Below are 21,229 nucleotides of genomic sequence, written 5' to 3'. Positions count from 1 at the left end.
ACTTAACCGACTTGTTGAAAGGTAACTAGAATGAGCACAAAAACCATGTTTTTTCCCCTGCTGCTGAGGGACAGCCTTCAAATGAGGAATCGGGTGTATGAGAAAGGGGAGCTGGAGTGTACCTGGTTTTACTGCTGCCCTTTTGGGATTTATACGTGATCAAGAGGATGCTTAGATGTCCAGAAGCAGGAAGCCACATGTCCAGTGCTTTGCATAGTTCCTGGATATTTAATATTTTTCAATATTAAAAAAAAAAAGGGCAAAAAAATATACCTTAATATCATATATATTGTCCTGTCGATCTGAACAGACAATGTCAGCCAGGATGACAAATGTTAGCAGAACAAGTTCCCAAAGATACAGGAGGAACCACAGAGTTAACAAAGGTTAAAAGATCACCTTCCATCCTATGTTCCCCTGTCCAGTTCCAGGTGCCAAGAGCTGCTGAATGTCTCTTTGCTTATTGCTGGGGAGGGACAGGAGTGTCTCATCCAGCCAGTGGCCAAGAGCAGAGCATCTCAGCAGCCTGTAGAGACTGAAAATGAAGTGCAGAATGACTGGGCAGAGCAAGGGCACGAGGAGCAAGAAGGTAATGGAAAGGGACTGAAGAGGCAGTCAGTAAAATAAGTCGTTTTGGGGAAGGAGGCAGCAAAGTAAAACAAATGGAGATGACATGTGGGGTTGGAAGGTGGCTGATGTAGTGACAGCGCTGATAACATCCTGAGAATATTAGTATCTGTAAATAAAGATGTTCATAGATGATGAACGTTTGCAGTGTTCACATCTGGGGACTAACCTGACATAAGTCACCCGCGCAGAACGAGCAGGTACGAGCTTCGTGGTCGTAGTAGCCCACATTGCCTTAGATGTCTCACAAGTGGAGAAAATCCTGAAGGACTCGGAACTGCAATGACAGAAATAAAGGAAAATACCCCAGTGCTGGTGCTGCCTTCCCTGGGCAGCCGGTGTGATCCGAAAGACGTGCCGTACAGAACATCGCCCCTCGCTGTTTGCCCAACGCCTGAGATGAACACCATTCTGCACCTTCTTCCTTGAACATCATCCCCAGACAAGCTGCAGGCAGAAAGAGTCAACAGTAGGGGATTGTACTATTGTACCTTCCATCTTGCTTTTGCTTTAAATAGGTCATTTTGAGTGACTGGAGGTATGAAAATACTTTATTTAGTTCTGGCCAATTTTGCTCTTACCTTTCCCTTAGGCTGCTGGGGTTTTCTTTTTGCCACTTAGGGATTTTTGTCGTGTGTGGTTGAAAGCATGAGCCACATAGCTGACAAATCTTTTGCTTTCTCCCTTTTCCCACAAATAAGTGCAGTTGTTCACGTGATTTTCTGTGAGCTCCATCTTCCATCTTTCCTGTTTTGCTCCACTGCTATAATTGCAGCTCCACAAGTAGCAAGTGGAGCTACTGAGGGATGAACTTAGATGGTCATGGTGAGTGTTGCAGTTATTTTCCAGCTGGACAATAAGAACTCCTGGTGCCAGAACTCCTCTGTCCCTGCTCCGCTGTCCAGGTTGAGTCATGGTGGAAGGTCCAGAGGGCAGAGAAGAAGGGGCTTGGTCATATCCTGGCGTCTAAGTTTCCTGCTTGTAAATGATGGACAAGAGCCGTAACTACATGAGGGTGTTTGCCGTGGGGAGAAGAACCCATCTGGTGGTTGTTAAACGTGGATTCTTGCTGTGAAGGAGGTCTGTGGGACATGGAGTGGAGGCAGGGAAGCATCCTTCGTTGTCTGGACTGAAGAAGACATCAAGGAGGTCTGCCCTCTGCCTTTTTGTTGTCTTGCACGCCACAAGCCTTACTCTTGTTTTATCATAGAATCATTTTGGTTGGAAGAGACCCTCAAGATCATCGAATCCAACTGTTTCGCGGCCCTCCCTCCAAGGCTGCAGAGGGTGGCCTGTCTAGGAGGCCACTTAACATCTCCAAAGCTTTCTTCAGGGGCTGTCTTCAGGGTTTAGCCACCCTGCTTTAGAAGAGAAATAGTTTCCAGGTATACAGTGTTTGGATATTTTTTTTCTAATCAGTAGTTTTTGCTCGACTGTAGTTGTCACTTTAATCCAGAGACTATTTTCTGAAGTGCTCAGAGTGGTGCAGTTCTGCTTCTGTTCCTCCTCAGAGCCTCCAGAGACTTTTTTCTTCTTTCCCTAGTGGCGGTTGATTGAAGCCATGTCTGTTGACTATTTGAGAGATAATCACTTCTGTGAGGATTCTTTTTTTTTTTTTTTTTTCTTTCTTTTAAAAGTCACTGCAGGTTAATATTGTGCTCCAGTGCCTTATTTCTTCCCCAGCTTTTAACCTTCTTTTCAACTGAGCAGACACATTGAGCCAGGTGTTCGCTGGGAATTTGGAACTCTAGCATTTAAAAAGGAGAAACCCACCGTGAAACCCATGAATTCTGTAAGAACAGATTCTGGTTGACCGAAAACAAAACAGAAAAATTTCCATCTTATCCCGAACTGTAGAAGGCACGCTGCATTTTGCTGTAATATGTATTTAAATAATTGAGTTAGCAGGCCTATCAAAGGAGATGTTCTAGAGAAGATTGAGTATAATATGATTATTATGTCTTGTTGGTCTCTAATGACTTAAAAATCCCTCTAATAAGTATAGTAACAATAAATCTTCATTTATTCATCATTCCACTTCAAAGCTGATTTCCAGGGCAATACATAAGAACTGTAATAATGTAAATGCCAATGAAGAACAAAATACCATGACAGAGCCTGTTGTTGATTTCGGCATATGTTTATATAATATAACATCTCTTGGAGATTAATTTTATTTTAAAAAATCATGAGATGTTCATTTAGGGAGGAGGTTATTGACGTAATTTTTTGTGTAAGAAAATAACTGGTAATATGATTTGTTGTGTGGGGAAAAAAAATAGATTTTAGAATCTGTTTGTTAATATGAGAGACTAATTCAGATGTTTATATGGAGCTCTTGGGTGCTTTGCAAAATTAAGAGTAAACATGGCAGGTAAGCATCTTCTGGCAAATTGGGAATATCTGTGCTGCGATTGCCAGGTAGGATTTCTGTTACCGACAGCAGCTCTAACTGCTAAACTGGTCTAAATAAAGCTGAACACAAACCCTTGGTTTAGAGATGGGCAGCACGGAGAAGGCGCGTGATGGATCTCATGTCAGAATGCTCGCGGGTGTGCACGCCCTGATCTCTGCTCTTCCTCGCTTGCCTTTTTCAGCAGGTTTTTCCTGTGTTGATACTTCTCCCTGAATCTTTTGAAAATGCCCGTAGTTCAAAAGCCAAGCGGGAAAGCGTGAGGTTTTAACTCCGGCACGTGTGGAGCTGTTGTGTGTGGTGGCAGCCGGTCTGCAGTGTCAGGACAGCAGCCACCCAGCGCACAGGGAAATCTCCTTTTTCCCCCTAAAATGAGGAATTCAGTTTCTCCACCCAAAACAGATCGGTGCCATAACTGAGGTGGAAGGAGATGGCTTTACTTGGCGTCCTGTTCACCAATACCACCATTTAAAACCCCAAATCCTTATCAAATCATCGTGAGTGTTCTCAATTTAGTGTTTTCTTTCTTCCTGCATGTTTTATGGGTTTGTATCGCTTCTGCTAACCCCTGCCTTGTGACAGACAAGTATTTCTCTCCTCGTGTCTCCTCCACCTGTGTGTATCTTGTTCCGCTGCCCAAGACAGAGGAGCTCTGACTTATCTGCATTTAAGTAAGTGCTAAAAGGTACTAAAATGATTAAAACTTTAAAAACATGGCCACGGTATACAGGAAGAGAATGGCAAGGGGAATGTGGGACTATGACTTACCTTTCCTAAATATGCGTCGTCTTCTCCAGAATTATTGGGCCCAAACCTTTGTAGAGATTACTTTGTTTTGAAGGCTCTTGATGTGATTGACAAGCCTAGAAGTGTCATCTTAATCAAAACTTCAGGCTTAGGTTGTCGCTCAGGACACTTCAAAATACCTGTGAGCCTGGCAAAAACTGTTCAGATGTCCTTAATTAATACGAGATCAGCTTTCCTAAAACTGCCTTGTTCCTGTGCTCAGAATTCTGCAGGTCTGCTGGCCATTTACAGATCTGAAGTTGGGAAGTTTTTAGAGAAAACTTGAGGTGAGCAAGATATATTATAAGTGTTCTCAGTGAATAACACCTTCCTGTTACCTCTCCCTTTCCCCTGACTGTCAGAAAAACAAAAACAAAACCACAAACAACAACAAAAATACCACTAAAGTTGAGAATGAGAAATTCTTTCTTCCGGCCATCTGAACTGAAGCTGTCTGCAAAGAAGTAGCTTAAGGAATATAATTTCTGTCCTGTTGGCCATGAATTCGCGCCCTGATCACGGGGTCTCGCTAGCACAGCCCTGCAGCTCACTTTGCCTGGCAGCATTTATTCTATTGATTCTGTTGATCATCAGATTAGCACTCAGAGTAATTGCTCCGGCTCATTTGGCTGTCCTGACGTGGTTCTGCAATGTCAGACCTTACTCGTTTTGGGGACAGTAGTGATTATGCATCACTAGGACCAGCACCATGCAGTGTCCTAATACTCCGCTGGGTATTTTCAAACAAAAAACCTTTTTTAAAGACATTTTTGGATGTGAACAAATATCTCTGGTACAACCACCGGCACTTGTTCCATGCGGTGCTTAATCCGAACTCCATGGAGGTGAGTGGCACGTAGACACCTGGCCTCAGGGGTGCAAAACTTTAAATATCCCCAGGAGTTTCAAAGGAGGAGATTTTCATTGCTTTAATTCACATTCCAGCTGAGCTCCCAAAAGAGTAGCTTTCACCTTATTCATGGTTTCAGCAGCTGGTGTTATAATGTAAAGTAGATCTTGCTTCGGTGGCTGAAAGGTTAAGAAAAGCAAGCGACTGCGTTGCTACGTGGGGCTGAAGAACATTTTAGTATATGAGCATCTTCTGGAATTAAACTGGGCTGGTTTTCCTCACTTCTTGTATTCGGTTTAAATGGTATTTTTTTAGTTTAACGTCATCTTTATTTTTATCCATCCTGGTTTAGCGATAGCCTGCTTTTTTATCTGAGTAGACACGGCTTAGTCCTAAACGTGGGTTTCAGGAAGTGAGAGAGAATAGAACCAAAACACGCTTCAGTGTTACGTTCATGTGGGAAATGTAATAAAATCACATTTGTTATCTAGGTTTATTGTGTATTTGTGTAACTCTGAGAACACTCTTGCTAAGTCAATCATTTACTATTTTATTCCCATAAGGAAGCAAAAAAATCAAAACAAAACCAAACCACACCTTCGGGTTTTGTCTAGTCATGTATTTGTGATCGATGTGTACAAGCAGTCTCTTCTACATGAACGAAAACTCTGTATTTTCACCTTCTGTGAATAGAAGTGGCTCATCTTTATATTAATCTCTCTCTTGGAAAAGGTAAGAAGCAGCTGTTCTGGGCTATGGGTTTGCTCAGAGAGTGGTAGCAGAACAAGCTCGTCATCCACTTGAGCAAGTAAATAAATATAGAGAGATGTAAAGGATGTAAAAATAGAATTTGTAGAAAGTGTAACAGGCCAGCATCTCTCCTGAGGTAGGAGCAGGATTATCATAGAATCACAGAGTAGTTTGGGTTGAAGGGCCCTTCCCAGCTCCCCCAGTGCCCCCCTGCCCTGAGCAGGGACATCTGCACCAGCTCCGGTTGCTCAGAGCCCCGTCCAGCCTGGCCTGGGATGTCTCCAGGGATGGTTCAGCCACCACCCACCGCTCTGGCCAACCTGGGCCAGGCTCTCACCACCCTCAGGGGCAACAATTTCTTCCTCGTGTCTGACGAGGGGGATGAGCTAGGAGCCGAGGGTGATGAGCTAGGAGCCGAGGGTGACCCCAGCGCCTGCAGACCCCTCACTGGTGGGGTGCAGACCCACAGGGCCTGAACGTGGGCCAGAGCCAGGTGCTGGTGACAGGGTCTGTCAGTAGTCCCAGTCCCTGGTGATGAACCAGGCCCAGGGTCCATCCAGGGAGTGCAGTGAGGAGCAGCAGGAGATTAGGCTGGGGACAAGCTAGAGCTTGCCTGGGGGCTTTATTCAGGAGAGAAGATACCGACAGGCAGACCTGCTCAGACAAGGGCTGCAGTCCCAACCCTTAGCCAAAATGCATCCCAGATCTGTGGGCAGAAGGTGCAAGCTGGGGTTCCAGGTGAAGCCGGTCACGGCCTCTTAGTGCATTCAGGGCCCTGACAGCATATATACATTAATTGTGAGCTCTGTGCAATGACTGTGATTGAACAAGCTCTCTCTTCTCCTACTCCTCCTGCTTTTGTTTTTACTTGCAAGTAGAGCAATGCTGGCCCGGCGGTCCTTAGGGATGAGCTCCAAGTCAATGGAAGGGTTCCTGTAGGCTCCTTCTAACGCCTGGTTTTCAGCATCTGGTTTCACTGATCCAGCAGTGAAGAAAACTAGTTCAAAAGGGATGGCAGAGTAGCCATTTAAACGCTTGGGTGTTGGAAAATTGCTTAGCTGTAAATCGTTGTGGTGAAGTTGAGCAACATTGGTTGAAGACGTTCCTCAGTCGGGTGTAGTAACCCCTGTGTAACTCCACGCCAGTGGTAGCAGTGGGGTTCCTATTCAGGGCGAATTAAAGAGCTTGTCCCCACCCTGCAGTGCTGTACACATGAGGGTGAATAACTCATGTTTTGATAGCTCTCCGGAGTCTTATCAGGGCTGGGCATGACGGAGCTGGCGATTGTCTGAACGTGGGCAGAGACACGTCGTCCTTCCCTCTCGCTGCCTTCGCATCTCACGCAGCAGCCGCCGCCTCTTTCATACCATTGGCCTTACAGCTACAGGAGCTTTTTTTTCTTTATTTTAAGTCAAAATACAAAGAAAGGAGAAGAAAACGCTGACCCTTGGAAGCTGATCACACCAAGACAAGCCTGTGCTAGGGAGCAGATTGACCGAGCAGATGCACGGAGACGAATCGCTTGTCTTTCCGTGCTGGAGGAGCATTCTCGGTCGCTGGCAGGGTGAGGTTGTGCATTTATATCCATCGAGTGGCTGATTTACCAGAGCAAGCCTTCCCGTTCTTAGTCATGACTTCTCCTGGCAGGAAGCAAAAAATGAGCAATAAAGAAAAATATTTAGAGTTCTGTCTCCTATTATTTCAGTTCTTCCCTTTGAAAATATTCAGAAAGACCCTAAATAAGATTATTTTCCCAAATGGACAGCAGATCTTTGTCATGTGACTATTGCTGAGTTTTTCTTACCTATAAGCAGAGAACGACTGAATAAATTTAGCAAAACAAATTCTTAATTTTGTTGCTGCTTTTTCAGATAACTGTATCAGATGACTAAGCTGGTATAGCAGTGTGTGGCCCTTAGCTTAAAAAATAATCCTTGTAGCCTAAACCACGGTTGTTATCTAGCCAGAAGATGTTAAAGAACTCTTCTTCTTTGAGGCCCTTTTACCTTAGTATATGGTTTAACATCAAACATTTAACTTAACATTTATCTTAGCTCTGGAACGGTTGAAAACACGTACAAATAATTTTGAAATAGGCAAGCTGAAGAGGGGATGACCTCTTACATTATTTTTTGTGAAACCACAGTTTTATAAGGTTTTCACTTGCGTAGGAATGAATTTCAAATTCCTTGGGGCCTTAAAAAGAGCTGGACCTAAAGCAGAGTGGGTATCTGTAAATGAAGAGTATAGTTAAGGCTGGGGTTTGCGTTTCACAATCGCAGCAGCGTGCTATAAATAGGGGCACGCATCCGCCTTCAGTATTCGCTAGAGAGAAGCCAGGATGTATTTTCTGGCAGCCTTGGTGCTGGAGGAAATCAGTTTATTTTATGGTACAGACAAACTTACTTTTTACTTAATCTTTTAAAGACACAGTCTTCGGTGTTCGTTGCCTACCTGTAGGTGCAAATGAGGAAAAATCATGACAAAAATACCACTGTATTTTCAGTTTCAGCGTACTTTTGTCATTTTTCAAGTGGTGTATTTATTGGCCACAAAGTAAAAAACAAAACACCACCAGCACGGCCAACCAGCCAACCAAAACAAAAAACCCACACAAAACAAAATGCAAAGACTGAAATTTGGCTGGGAAAACTTCAGTCTGGGGGATAATTCTTCCATTCCCAGGTGAACCTCCTGAAGCCGCATGGATGCGTATTCATTTCAGCAACACAAGGCTATAATTTTATAATAAGAATATCCACTAATGGAAATAACCTGTGAAATACAAGGAAAAGATACCTGACCAGTAAGTATTTGTGTACCTTTGAAGGTCCCTTCCAACCCACAATATTCCGTGATTCTAGCCTAGCATGCAAAGCCAGAGATGCCTTTATAAGTTTGTTGCTATGAAACTTTGATTTCTAAAAGCTGCCTAGTGCTTTGCTGCCCTGTGTGCGCAGCCACTACAGTGAAACATCTGTTTGTAACGTAGAAAAGTATTTTTCCATTAGGTATTTCTCTAAAACACTATGCCGTGGTGGGTATTTTTAATAAATCCTGTAACCCAACAGTTACTTGTTGTCTCGATCTGAGGCCTAAGACTGGTGACATTCTGTCTTAAGTTTGCACCAAAAAAAATTGGAAAAAATTGGGGGAGAAAAAAAAAAAATGAAAACATTGGAAAAAAATGGAAGAGAATTAGAAATGTTAAGATTGCTGTTTCACAGGCTTATGAAAAACAAAGCCTGGCTTCTGCTGAGTGGGTGTAATCGCTCCGTGCTGTGCACCTTTTCTTCTTATCTGTGTGAGAGGGGGCTCTGTCAAAAAGGATCAGGTTTAAGGTGCTCTTAAATTATGTTTTTCCTTTCTGCTCTTGTAACAGGAGCGCTGCAAGGGGCTGTTCAGGCAACAGAGGCGCGGAGTGCTTTGTGTTCTGCGATACTGGGGAGTAGCATGAAATCGCCTTAGTTTCAGGATTTGTAGTTTCAGGAATGATCTTGGGTCTATTCAAAGGGGAAAAAAAGACGGTGTAATTTTTTAATGGAAGTCTCCTAAATTGTATTTATTAAAATTACATACGTTTTATCCCCCGTATTTTGTAGTCAAGTGTATATTGAATTTCTAACTATAGGAACGGTCCCTCGCTGCCTGGTGCCACTCCGGTTCTGGGAATTTTCTTAGGATGTTCCCTCGTTACCCTTGATTGCTTGAATGATGCTCCTCCGTCAGCACTGGGCGGGGGGGGTAGGTGTTTGCTTTTAGGGATTTAGATAAAGCTTTTGCAACGTGGATGCTGCTCGGGGAAGTAGGCATCTTTCAGAGATAACAAATTAACTCTGAGCATTGTAAGCAGAGTAAAATATTAATCTTTCCGATGGGTTAATTTTGTAGCTCTTTGGGTGGCCTGTAAGTAAAGTAATGTGATTAACTTTTGTATCTTTTGCATCTGGAAATGTGTGCTGTATTTTATAAATTAACTTTGCGCTAGTCCTTCCCTCCCCTCTTGGTTTACAGCGATACTGGCAATAAGGAGACATTTGTGCTCATCATGAATTCCCAGTACATCACTGGTCCTGGATAATTTTTCTGACCCTTTCATAATGCAATTAATAAAAATGAAATAGCCGTTGATTAACAAATATTCTTTGAGGTACATGAGCAATGAAAATTTGGTAGACTGATATTAATAGGCACAAAGCTACTGTGCCAGAAAGGATGTGAAAATCCATTTCAAGTCACACGTTGCAGGGCAACAATCTCATTTAATAGTTGACTGATTGAGAGTGGTGTTACTTGTTAAGTAAAGAGGAATCGGCTTTTTTATTGACGAGGAAGCTGAAGACACCTCATGTACTTGCAATAATAGGAAATGTGTAATTTTGGGGGTGTGGCGTGGTAATGACTGTTTTTTCCAGGGAATTGTTTGGGTTGGCTCAGTTTGGGAGAGGTTTTTGGCATCTAGAGCAATTGGTTGACATGTTAGTGGGGCCGTAGGGAGCAAGATCTCCGTTGCTGTACAAGGCATGCTCACAGTAGTGATCAATTAAGTATATTTTCTGGAATCTGAATAGTCCCTGACAGGTTCTGTGCTAGAATTGCAGTGGATTACATAGATGGATGCCAGCTGGATGAGAGTCAGCAGAGACAGGGAGTTTCATTAATGGCGTTGAAGAACCTGAAAAGAATTAAATATTTAGTGCTTGGTAGGTTTGGGTTTTTATCTTTCTAAGGGAGAATTTTTAAAAGGAGCAGTAAAATGGAATGAAGTAGCCTTTCCGACCTGGCTGCAGTGTGTTCTGTCTAGGTGGACCGAGGTTACCACTTTTGGGTTGGTATCAAGGCAGTTTCTAGGATGCGGCATGGAGAGGTGAGAGGACAGCACCTGTCTCTCCTCTATGATCAAGGAGATCTTACTGTCGCTGCCTACAAGCTTGCCAAGTTTTTGCCACCTGGTTGGATCGTAGAAGAAGTTTTAGACCTTCTTGTGCTCTATTCGCATGTTTGCTCCCCAGCCGCTGCTCCTCTTCTCTGTCTCTCCCTTTCACAACAAAGAGGTTTATGGCAGTGAAGCCGATTCTTCAGGCTTTGCTTTTGAAGTTTGAGTGGCACAGGGTGTTTTCTTTGGGGGCAGGGTCATGCAATTTTGTGTAAAATAAGCCTTTGACACCGTTTCCCATGGCATTCTTCTGGAGAAACTGGCTGCTAATGGCTTGGACAGGTGTACTCTTCGCTGGCTAAAAACTGGCTGAATGGCCAGGCCCAAAAAGTTGTGAACGGAGTCAAATCCAGTTGGTGACCAGTCATGAGTGGTGTCCCCAGGGCTCAGTACTGGGGCCAGTTCTGTTTAATCTCTTTATCAACGGTCAGGATGAGGGGATCGAGGGCACCCTCAGTCACTTTGCAGATGACACCAGGTTGGGTGCAGTGTCGATGTGCTGGAGGGTGGGAAGGCCATGCAGAGGGATCTGGCCCGGCTGGATCAATGGGCTGAGGCCAATTGTCTGAGGTTCACCAAGGCCAAGTGCCGGGTCCTGCACTTGGGTCACAACAACCCCATGAACGCTGCAGGCTGGGGAAGAGCGGCTGGAAAAGGCCCTGGGGGTGTTGGTGCCAGCGGCTGAACATGAGCCAGCGTGTGCCCAGGTGGCCAAGAGGCCACCAGCACCCTGGCTGGTACCAGCACTGGTGTGGCCAGCAGGCCCAGGGCAGTGACCGTCCTGTGCTGGGCACCGGGGAGGCCAAACCGCGAATCCTGGGGTCAGTTCTGGGCCCCTCAGCTCAGGGCTCAAAATGGCGGCACCAGAGGTGGCGGGAACACCTCAGTGCACAAAATGGCGGCGCCAGTGGCACCAAAATCACCTGAGGGCTCAAGAAAGGCCTTGGGGTGCTGGAGCGAGTTGAGAGAAGGGAACGGAGCTGGTGAGGGGCTGGAGCACAAGTGTGATGGGAGCGGCTGAGGGAGCTGGGGGTTCAGCTGGAGAACAGGAGCTGAGGGGAGACCTTCCGATCTCTGACCTGCCTGAAAGGAGCTTGGAGCCAGGGGGGGTCGGGCTCTGCTCCCCAGGAACAAGCGCCAGGACCAGAGGAAACGGCCTCAAGTTGCGCCAGGGGAGGTTGAGGTTGGATCTGGGGAACAATTTCTTCCCCAAAGGGCTGTGGGGCACTGGAACAGGCTGCCCAGGGCAGTGCTGGAGTCACCATCCCTGGAGGGGCTGGACAGACAGAGATGAGGTTCTCAGGGACATGGGGCAGTGCCGGGGGTGGGTTAACAGTTGGACTCGATGATCTAGAGGGTCTCTTCCAACCAAAATGATTCTGTGATGATTCCATGATAAATTTGTGGATTTTAAATGTAATAAGTGATGGGGAATGCTGAACTTGCAGCTCCTTCAAGATGCAGGGAGGGCCATGCGGTGCAACCTGGATCGAAAAACCTGTTGGTTTCATATGAGCAGCAATATTTTCAAGGCACAGACTCTTTGTTTTCCTCCTGTCTATTCCTTTAATTAATCTCTCTGCTGCTTGTTTCCTCTCCTGCTTTCATTTCTCAATTTGATCTTTTTAGTGGGCTAGATAATTGCGTTTACTGAGTATCCTTCCTGCCGAGCACCATGGCTGTAATCTCCTCCACCTGAGAAATTATTTCCTTTGAATAACCTGGTGTCTGGCTCCAAGTTATGTGTTAATTAAAAAGTAAAAAAAGTCTGTGCATGTGTGTGTGTATATATATATATGAATTATATAGTTTCAGCAAGCAAAATCTGGTAGCTGAAAGACAGTTATGAGTGCACAACACCAGCACTGTTTTTTGGCTTCTTAATTACAGGCAAGCACACAAAAACCTTTAATTACACGATCACATGGCTGTTTTTTTCAATACCATCTTATATATGAAGTTTCCTCAGATCTTACGTACAAATGGGCGTCTAAAAGATCTGCAGATTGTGTCTTTAAGGACAGTACAAGCAAGGCAGAAATTGCGTGTTTAGCGGTAACTGGATTTTAGGATGTTTAGGTTGTATTTCTAAGTCTTTTTCTGAGATAATGAAACTTCCTCTGAGGTTGTGTGTGTGTGTGTGTGTGTGTATATATATTTTTTGTTTGTTTGTTTGTTTTTTCCTGCCAAAGTACTCCTCTGACCTACCTACCACTAAGGTAGGCCTGGCAGTTACACTGTAGTGGGCCTGTGCGCTTGGTGCAAGGTTAAGTTAACGTGATCCTTTATACATAAAACTGTAGTTTTCACTGTGCTTAGACTGTGTGACAATCCAAATGTAGAGTAGCCTTGGGAACTTTTCAGCCAAGAAGAAACCAAGTAGTAGAAGAAACCAAGTAATGGCTTTCTTGATTCAGCTGCACATCTCCTGCGTACAATGATGGGTCTCTGCAGGTTGTGTACCCAATTCGTAAATTAAACCTGTAGAAACAAGGGAGTGAAATTATGGCTTCGTCATCATCTGCCACTTTATTAGATCAGAGGGAAAAGAAATCAGAAAACCCAAGATACTTAAACTGAGGCCCATGATGAGCGGCGGCATTGCAGGTGTTGCAATGGCACCTTCTGCCCCAGGCGGGGCCTTTCGTGGGAGAGGACAGAGATACCCAAAGGATCAACAACCGCAAGCAGTTTGCAGCACTGGAAACTTCTGACAGCATTAATGAAGGATGGGTTAAATGGCAAGATGAGGTTTTGTGCTTCTACAGCAGCAAAGATGAAGATGATGTCTATTAAAGTGAATGGAGCCATGTTCCTGTCAAAGCTGCCGGCCCCAGGAGAACGCTGTTGAAAGCTGTCATGATCTGGGACCGGAAAGGGGTCATCTGATAAAGGAGAAGGGAATTTGCTAAAATTTTCCAGTTTAGTTTCAAGAAGGCATCGCTCTTGAGGGAGTTAATGTTTCATAAAGTGCTGGACGTGATGTGGGGCTGTAGTTGGAACCTCTCGATAGCTTAGAAAAGAGCTACCCCTATCTTGCCTTGCATTAGAGTGTCCTTCCAATACTGCGGAAGTCCTCCACATACGGGCTGGTTTTTGTTACACTGGATGTCTCATTTGCCTTTTTACCCCCCCAAAAACAACCCTAGCCGTCACATCTGCCTCATGCAGATGCAGTAATTAGCATTCTTAGTCAACACGTGTTAGGATTGCGTAGGAAGAAGAAAAAAATACTTGAGGGTGGTCTCCAGATGTGCCGTGATCTGTGTAGTACATTCAGTTTTTTAAACAGCATTGCTGTCAGATGATTTATATTTTGTTGGCAGAACGAGTTTGTTGTTTGTGCACCTGTTCTCTGTTTAATATCTGGTGGTGTCCACTGCCTTGGCTTCCAGCAGTGGCTGTATTTTAGCTTGGATTAAGGTAAGGAAACTTCATGTGGGAGATGTAACTGAACATTTTCAGATAGTTCTTTTGAGAGAAATAGATTGGCTTATTTCCTAAGGCATTTTTTTCTATTTACTTCTTGTTAGTAAAAATGATATAATCACTAAAATCTAGAATTGATAGCTCTGAGTTGATGACGGAGGAACAAGACAGGCTGCTCACCCACTGCTGGGACATCTCCAAAGAAACTTAACTTTCAACCCATGTCCAGGTGGATCGGAAGTCCACCCCCACAGCTGCAAATCTCAGCAATTAAGTCAGAATTGAGATAATAACCATGTAGAATCAAAAGAACCGTGTAGATGCTGCTTTTTTTCAGTGCTTGAAGCTGAAGCTAAGAAGATAACTTAGAGATCCACCATTACCTAGTGGTTAGTTCTAGAAATATTGGTTTACAGGATTTTTGCAACTTCTTTCTCTAACTGTTAACTTTTTTTTTTGGATCTTTGACATAGCCTCTGCTGGTATCCAGGCAGCTGATACCCGCACACAGAGTCACAGAGCTGGAATAATCTGAAGAGCAAACCTCATCCCTTTTGTGCTCCAAAATAGGATGGACTTTAACCTGCGGTACACGAGGCTGATGACTTGAAAAACCTCTGATGATGGAAACTGCAGCCACCCAAGCAATCTAATTCTACTTCTTGACTGTCCTTGCAGTTAATGATTTTTCCTGGTGTCTGGCCTGGCCACAGTTAAGCCCACGGCTGCTTGTGTCCCACCAGCATAGCTGTGGAGCTTGGATGCGGTGGCACTGTAGATGACATTTGGCATGTTTTGTGTTTAGAATCTAAGTGCCTCGCATGCTGTTACATGTTTCAGTTAAGTTGCATCAAAACCTCTTAGGATTTTTACCAAATATTTTTAGAAAGAGCGATTGAGTCCTTTATCTAAATATAGCTTTCAGCTTTCACGTCTTTGAGAGAAGAGAGCACGTGAATCTTTGATCCGTGGCATTCCTCGTGATTGCAGCAGTAGGAGTCGTTTCTGCACCTGGCGGAAAGAAGTACGGTGCAGAGAAATCTGTTAGACAAAAAGTTCACATTTTGCAGAGTAGATGTGTTGTATTATGGATGAAGGATAAATGTTGGCACATCCTTCGATACAAAGGCAAGAGATACTGAAGAACAGATTTGAAGCACAGGTGTGGTTAGAAACGTTCTTCTCGGTGGTGTGACTGAAGAACCACTTTAGTTTCTGTCTGATACTTGATATGTCACTAAAAATAAAGAAGAGAGGCTCACCCATCGTCCCTGTCGGTGACAGCAGAGCCAAATCTGTTCGTCCTTAGATGTCTGAAATGGGAATGCAATATAAATCAGCTTTTTAATTTTTTTTTTTTCTTGAAGACTTGATGTTTAACAAAAGATTTCTCCAAAAGTCACGATGAGTCCGGATATCTTTGATGGAGTTATGCTTTTTTGTGATTTTGGGGGGTTTTTAAAATTTGTTTTTCTTTTAACTGAGCCAGAAATAGCATCATTGCTGATCCCGCTGTGGTAATGGCACTTACAGCAATGTCTGGAAGTGCTGAAGAAGTTTTTCTCATAGGAACAACCACAGTTTTCTTGTTTCCCCCCCCTAGTAATTGATTCAATATTATAAGTTGATATGCTCATTTATCACCGAAATCATTATTAATGAGTGCTGTTTTTCTTTGTCATGTTGCCATGGCAACCGGATGACATGTTTGAGTAGCATTATCTGTTTCCAGATGGAGATCTTCATTCATAAGATTTGCCTAATGAGATTTTTTCCAGCATATTCAACTTAAAAATGCTTCCTCCCTTGCTCTTCCAAAGAGTTTCATGCTATAGGTGTTACTGCTTTCTGATGTATATCCTGTGATGGATTTTGTGGTGGGTATTATGCTCGACAATATTTCTGTCTTTTGTTTTCTGTCGTTTATGTTGTTTTTCTTTCAATTCAATTGGGCTGCTTTTCTTCAACTCGGTATTTGCTGTGGCAGTCCTGTAAACCCATTCCTCACTGAACTGAGTTGCTGGAAATCTTCTCTTTTTATATAATATGCCACACAGCAAAGGACAGTACTTGATTTTTTACTTTTATGCATGAAAGAAGCATAAAGATGTATTTTTCTTTATATATCATATAGCACACTGTGAGTGATAGTGTCCTAAAATTTTTATTGTATTCAGTACTTGATTTTTAGTTTTGCACATGAGAGAAACATAAAGATCTTTAACTTTTATTTAGTTTTGATATCAAACTCTATTAGGGAAAAGAAAGGTGTTACTCTTTAGCAAGGCAGAGCAAGGTAGATATGCATAGAACTTTGTATAATTTCCTTTATCCTGAACTTTTTATGATTTTAAAGGTCTTGTTGACTGTCAGACTTGATTGAGATCAAGCAGGACATAATTAACATTTCAGGATTTCTCTGGGTTCATTTCTAATAGCTCAGACCAAAATGACTCAACACACTGTATTTACTTTAGTAGAAATCAAAAAGTGAATTTAGCTTCCCTTACATCTTCAATTCCAGGTACACGCTTATCTTATCCAGCAAAACCTGGTTAGCAGTTTTTGCAAATACCTGAGGGTGTAACCTTTAGGGAAGGCATCAAAAGCCCATTCCTCCAGCCAGTTTTTAATCTAATTTTTGTATTCATTTCAAGCCATTAACGACCATGCACCCTATGACACACTTCAGGGTGTGTGTGTTACTTAAACATCCATTCTTTTGCGTGTGCAGCACTTTCATCCTGACAATAACTTTAGGACAAGAACAATCTCACAAATAGCTCAGAATTTGTGGTTTCTGAACAGCTCATCATATATATCTTAACTACAGAAGATAACATTTATCACCTAGTCAAAAAAGTCTATTTCTAGTTGTGTCCTCCCAATAATAACAAAAAATAACGCAAGACCTGTCTCCTCTAGATACTTCTTTGAATTTAATTGCTATATTTAGTATGTTTGAAATATTGAATGTTTTCTTATGTGTGAAGAACAAGGTGTTACGCATCAGATTAGTTTCTTCTCAGTTACACCAACTAGTAGCATCTTCCCCAGTGAAGCTGCTCACTCCTTTCTCCTCCTTTACACCCTTTAGTTGCCCAGCTGGTTGACTCCTCATTGCAGTCAATGGTCTTGGCCTGGAATGTGCTAAATATTAACTGGTCCCCTCCTCATACCTGGGAAACTGTTGGGCTTGTAGTCAGCTGGATACTCCTCCTTTTTCTTTCTCTATAATTACTTAGCTGTTTTTTTCCCCCCTTTGAAAGTGGAATCATATCTATTTATACCTATCTTCAGGAGCTACTCAATATGAACTGATGTTCCCAATATATTGTATGCGCACTCCCTATTCTGAGGAGAATGTTTTGCCTGTGATCGGAAATTATGAGAGCTTATGAGTAATCTATCTTCAGACTTAACATTGCTGATCCGTTCCCTTCATCTCTGTGTATCTGATAAAGCAGTCGTTCGTGGCTCAGTCCCCTCATCTGCTCCCGTTAACTGAAATTAGGGTGATTTTTCACTTTCTGCAGGCCAGCGCTGTGTTCACCTGTTTGTGTGATATTAGTACATGCACCGCTTGCTCAAAACACGGGAGCTGATGGACTTTCTAGCTGCTTGACACTCCTGTCTGATAATCTTTTATTTAGGCACTGGAGGTACTTTCTTGGCCTGTAGGATGGGTCGTCATCTTTAGATTGTGTCAAATTTACATTGCTTTTGGGGCTACAAGTACAGATTTCTCATGCCCAAACGCATATAACAGAGCCATGACACTAATATTAAGACACTTTCTACTAAAAGACTAGTTCTGCCAACATCTACAGAAGCAGGTGTCTTCTACTTTGACCTCCTGATTTTTTCTTTAATCTATATTCTCCTGAAAAGGAGAATTCTCCTGAAGGTGGAACTCTCTGAAGTAAGACTTGCATGTTGGCAAGTGGGTGTATCCAGCTTGTCCGAAAAATATAAATGAAAAATTACTGTTTAATTTTTTGAAACTTTTCTTGTTGCTGCATGTCTCGGGCATGAATTGTCCAGGCGTCTGCATTTCTCCTGCAGTTGGTAGGATAGAGAGAAAAGCAACACCAACTGTGCTATGCTGCACAGATAATTGAATACTTATTGTATTTGCAAGTAAAGTATTGGGGCAAAGCACATTTACTGACATGGTTGTAAACTGATACTTGCTGAAGATGGTCACCAGACTTAACAGGGATGAAGAAAAAGTGGGGGCATTCAATGCTTTTTTTTTTTTCTTTGCCTCAGTCTTTAAGAATCCTGATAGACCTTGGGCTGCCCATTCCTCTGGGGCAGCTGCTGTCCCTCACAGCGTCCTTCTGGCCACGTTGTCCAGCTGTGGGATGGGTGGGCTGGTGATGTGCTGGGTGAAGAACTGGCTGACGGGCAGAGCTCACAGGGCTGCAGCGCCTGGGGCTGCATCTGGCTGGGGACCCGTCACCAGTGACGTTCCTCAGGGCTCCGTCCTAGGGCCAGCGCTGTTCAATGTGTTTATCAATGACCTGTTCAATCACAGAATCACAGGATGTCAGGGATTGGAAGGAACCTCGGAAGCTCATCCAGTCCAATCCCCCCGCCGGAGCAGGAACACCCAGATGAGGTTACACAGGAAGGTGTCCAGGCAGGTTGGAATGTCTGTGGAGAAGGAGACTCCACAACCTCCCTGGGCAGCCTGGGCCAGGCTCTGGCACGTTCACCATGAAGAAGTTTCTTCTCATATTTAAGTGGAACCTCCTGTGTTCCAGTTTGTACCCATTGCCCCTTGTCCTATCACTGGTTGTCACCCAGAAGAGCCTGGCTCCATCCTCCTGACACTCCCCCTTTCCATACTGATCCCCATGAATGAGGTCACCCCTCAGTCTCCTCCAGCTCAAGAGCCCCAGCTCCTCAGCCTTTCCTCACACGGGAGATGCTCCACTCCCTTCAGCATCTCCGTGGCTGCGCTGGACTCTCTGCAGCAGTTCCCTGTCCTGCTGGACCTGAATGTATCGATGACCTGATGCAGGAGTTGCACGCACCATTGACAAGTTTGCTGATGATGCCACACTGGGAGGTGCTGTTGACTCTCCTGAGGGACAAGGGGGCCTTGTGGAGGGATCTGGGCAGATGGGAGCATTGGGCAGTCATTAATGGGATGGAATTTAACAGGGGAGGTTCAGACTGGACATTATGAAACATTTCTTTACCGAGAGGGGGGCCAAACACTGGAACAGGCTTCCTGGAGAGGCGGTCGACATCCTAAGCCTGTCTGTGCTTTAGAGGCATCTGGACAAGGCCCTTAACAATGCGCTGGAACTTGTGGTCAGCCCTGAAGAGGTCGGGCAGGTGGACGAGATGGTCATTGTAGGTCCCTTCCAACTGAAGTAGTCTATTTTTTTCTACTCTGGTCACTCAATAAGATCAGCACAAATTTCTAAGTAGTAATGGTGCAATAATTACAAGATGGTTGTCATGATAGTGATGATGAATTTGAGAAGCCTCAGCGCAGATAACTGAGCAGTGACGCCTGGCAGCACTTTCTGACAATCAGGGCAGAAATACAGAATTAATTTTCCAACAAAAACCTTAAAAGCCTTCCTTCCTGTCTTGCCTCCGTCCTATCGAACCGTATCTGTCATATGTAAATCAGATTATACTGATTATCAGTCATGGGCTCCTCAGTGCCCTGGTCCACTTGCTACCAGAGATGATACCTTCCAAGCAAGCATCCCTTACGTGCCGTCTGCTGCCCGCGCGTGCGCTCAGTGTTCGATCACAATTAATCTCTTGGAATAAGCAGGAGACACGTTTCAGAGGTTATTTTTGCCCTTGAACATCAGGGCCTCCATACCCAACTTGGTTTTTACAGGGCTGGGTTGAACACACCTCACTTTTGGTGAACGTGGACGAGCTGTGGGTTGTGCAAACTTCCTTTGTGCTATTTTTCTTTTCTCATCTCTTTCCCTATTCAAATTTGTACAAGCAACCCTCGGAGTTTTATGCTTTTTCTGCATGTGGGTTTTATTGCTAATCACAACAGAGATCACTGAAGGAGTGAGAAAAATGTAAGTTAGATATTGCAGTCGATCAACTACTTCTAATTCCCAGGCTTTATTGTGTTCAGCCTTTTTGGGTTTATGAATTGTCACCTCCAGACTACCTAAATTCTATTTTAAAAAAAAAAAAGAGAAGAAAAATTTAGAGGAGTTGTTCACATGTACCAGTCTAATAATATTGTCTTAAATTCTTCCATCTGCTTTGAGGCTCTGCATCTGAGATGCTGCTATTTGAGAAATTCACAGTTTTGTTTAAACTATAATAAGAAAAGCAGATTGCTTTTCCAAGTTAGGCTTGTTTGACTTGCATACTCTGTGGTTAAAAGTTTCTGGAAAACGAGCTTCCTTCTAAATAATTTTGTTTAGGCAGGGCTGGTACTTCAAGCACTGTGTTCTAGGGCCAGAAAGAAGAATCACCAAATCCCTTCTTGTCCTCCCAACGAAAAAAAAACCCTTTATTCAAGTTTTGGTGAAGCTGTTTACTTATAGTATGTAAGATATTTCAGTATTGGGAGAGGAGCTGGAAATTCATTATTTGAAGAGCTGAAATGCCTAGCTGAGAGATGCTGAGGGCAAACGAGGAATCTTACTTATTACTCATTTTCCCGCTGGATTTCTATCTGGGTAGCATTCATGTGGAAGAAAAATGGTCATGGTGGGGGGAGTGGGGAGAGAAAGATGCTCAGAATGGGGCCTTTTCTCCAGAAATCACTGTATGACTGTACATTGTGTACCTTGTGCTTTAGCTGCGTTTAAAAAGTACAGGAAAAAAGCAAGATAATAATTTTTAAAGCAGTGGGGTTTGGGGGGGGGGTGCTTTTGTTGGGGTTTTTTTGTTTGTTTGTTGTCCAGCTTTTAACTGACATTTCAAATAGCCTTCATCAGCATTGCTTTTCGAAGGAGGTTTTTCAATGGAAGGAACACCTACAAGCAGACTCCTCTCTATAGTAACTACTGTACCTCACGGGTTTGCCCACCGATAATAAAAACCCAGGGAGAACGCAGGATCAAAGAACATGTTTGTATTAAACATATGATACAGAAAAGTAGGAATTTGAGGGCAAGTACGTACCAAACATCCCCTGTTCGTGGTGCCGTGGCTGTACTAGACCAGATCACTACTGAACAATTTCTGGAAGCCAGAGCTGGAAATTCTTACTGAAGCTTCATTCAGGAAAAACTTCTTTGATATCCGTCGCATTTAAGCCTTTGAAACTATATACATGTAATTTTTAGTTGCTTTGCTTAATTAGGGTCTTTTCTAGTCAGCTGGTTTGGTTTTAGTTTGTTGGTTTGGTTTGGTTTGGTTTTCTCCCACCTGCTGAACTACACTGGTTCAAAATTTTTTTTTCTTTTTTTTTTTTTTTCTTGGTGCTCAG

At 43.5% G+C, this 21,229-nt stretch overlaps 1 protein-coding gene across 2 annotated transcripts in view; it reads left to right on the top strand.

Annotated features, from left to right (window-relative positions):
- C20H1orf21 (chromosome 20 C1orf21 homolog) overlaps positions 1-21,229 on the top strand; it is a 109,769-nt gene that overhangs the window by 47,264 nt on the left and 41,276 nt on the right. The window lies entirely within an intron of this gene.

Source organism: Caloenas nicobarica, chromosome 20, assembly GCF_036013445.1.
Source record: "Caloenas nicobarica isolate bCalNic1 chromosome 20, bCalNic1.hap1, whole genome shotgun sequence".
In the NCBI taxonomy this organism is placed as follows: domain Eukaryota; kingdom Metazoa; phylum Chordata; class Aves; order Columbiformes; family Columbidae; genus Caloenas; species Caloenas nicobarica.
Note: the sequence above shows the minus strand (reverse complement) of the source record. Positions and strands in the feature narration are given on the sequence as shown.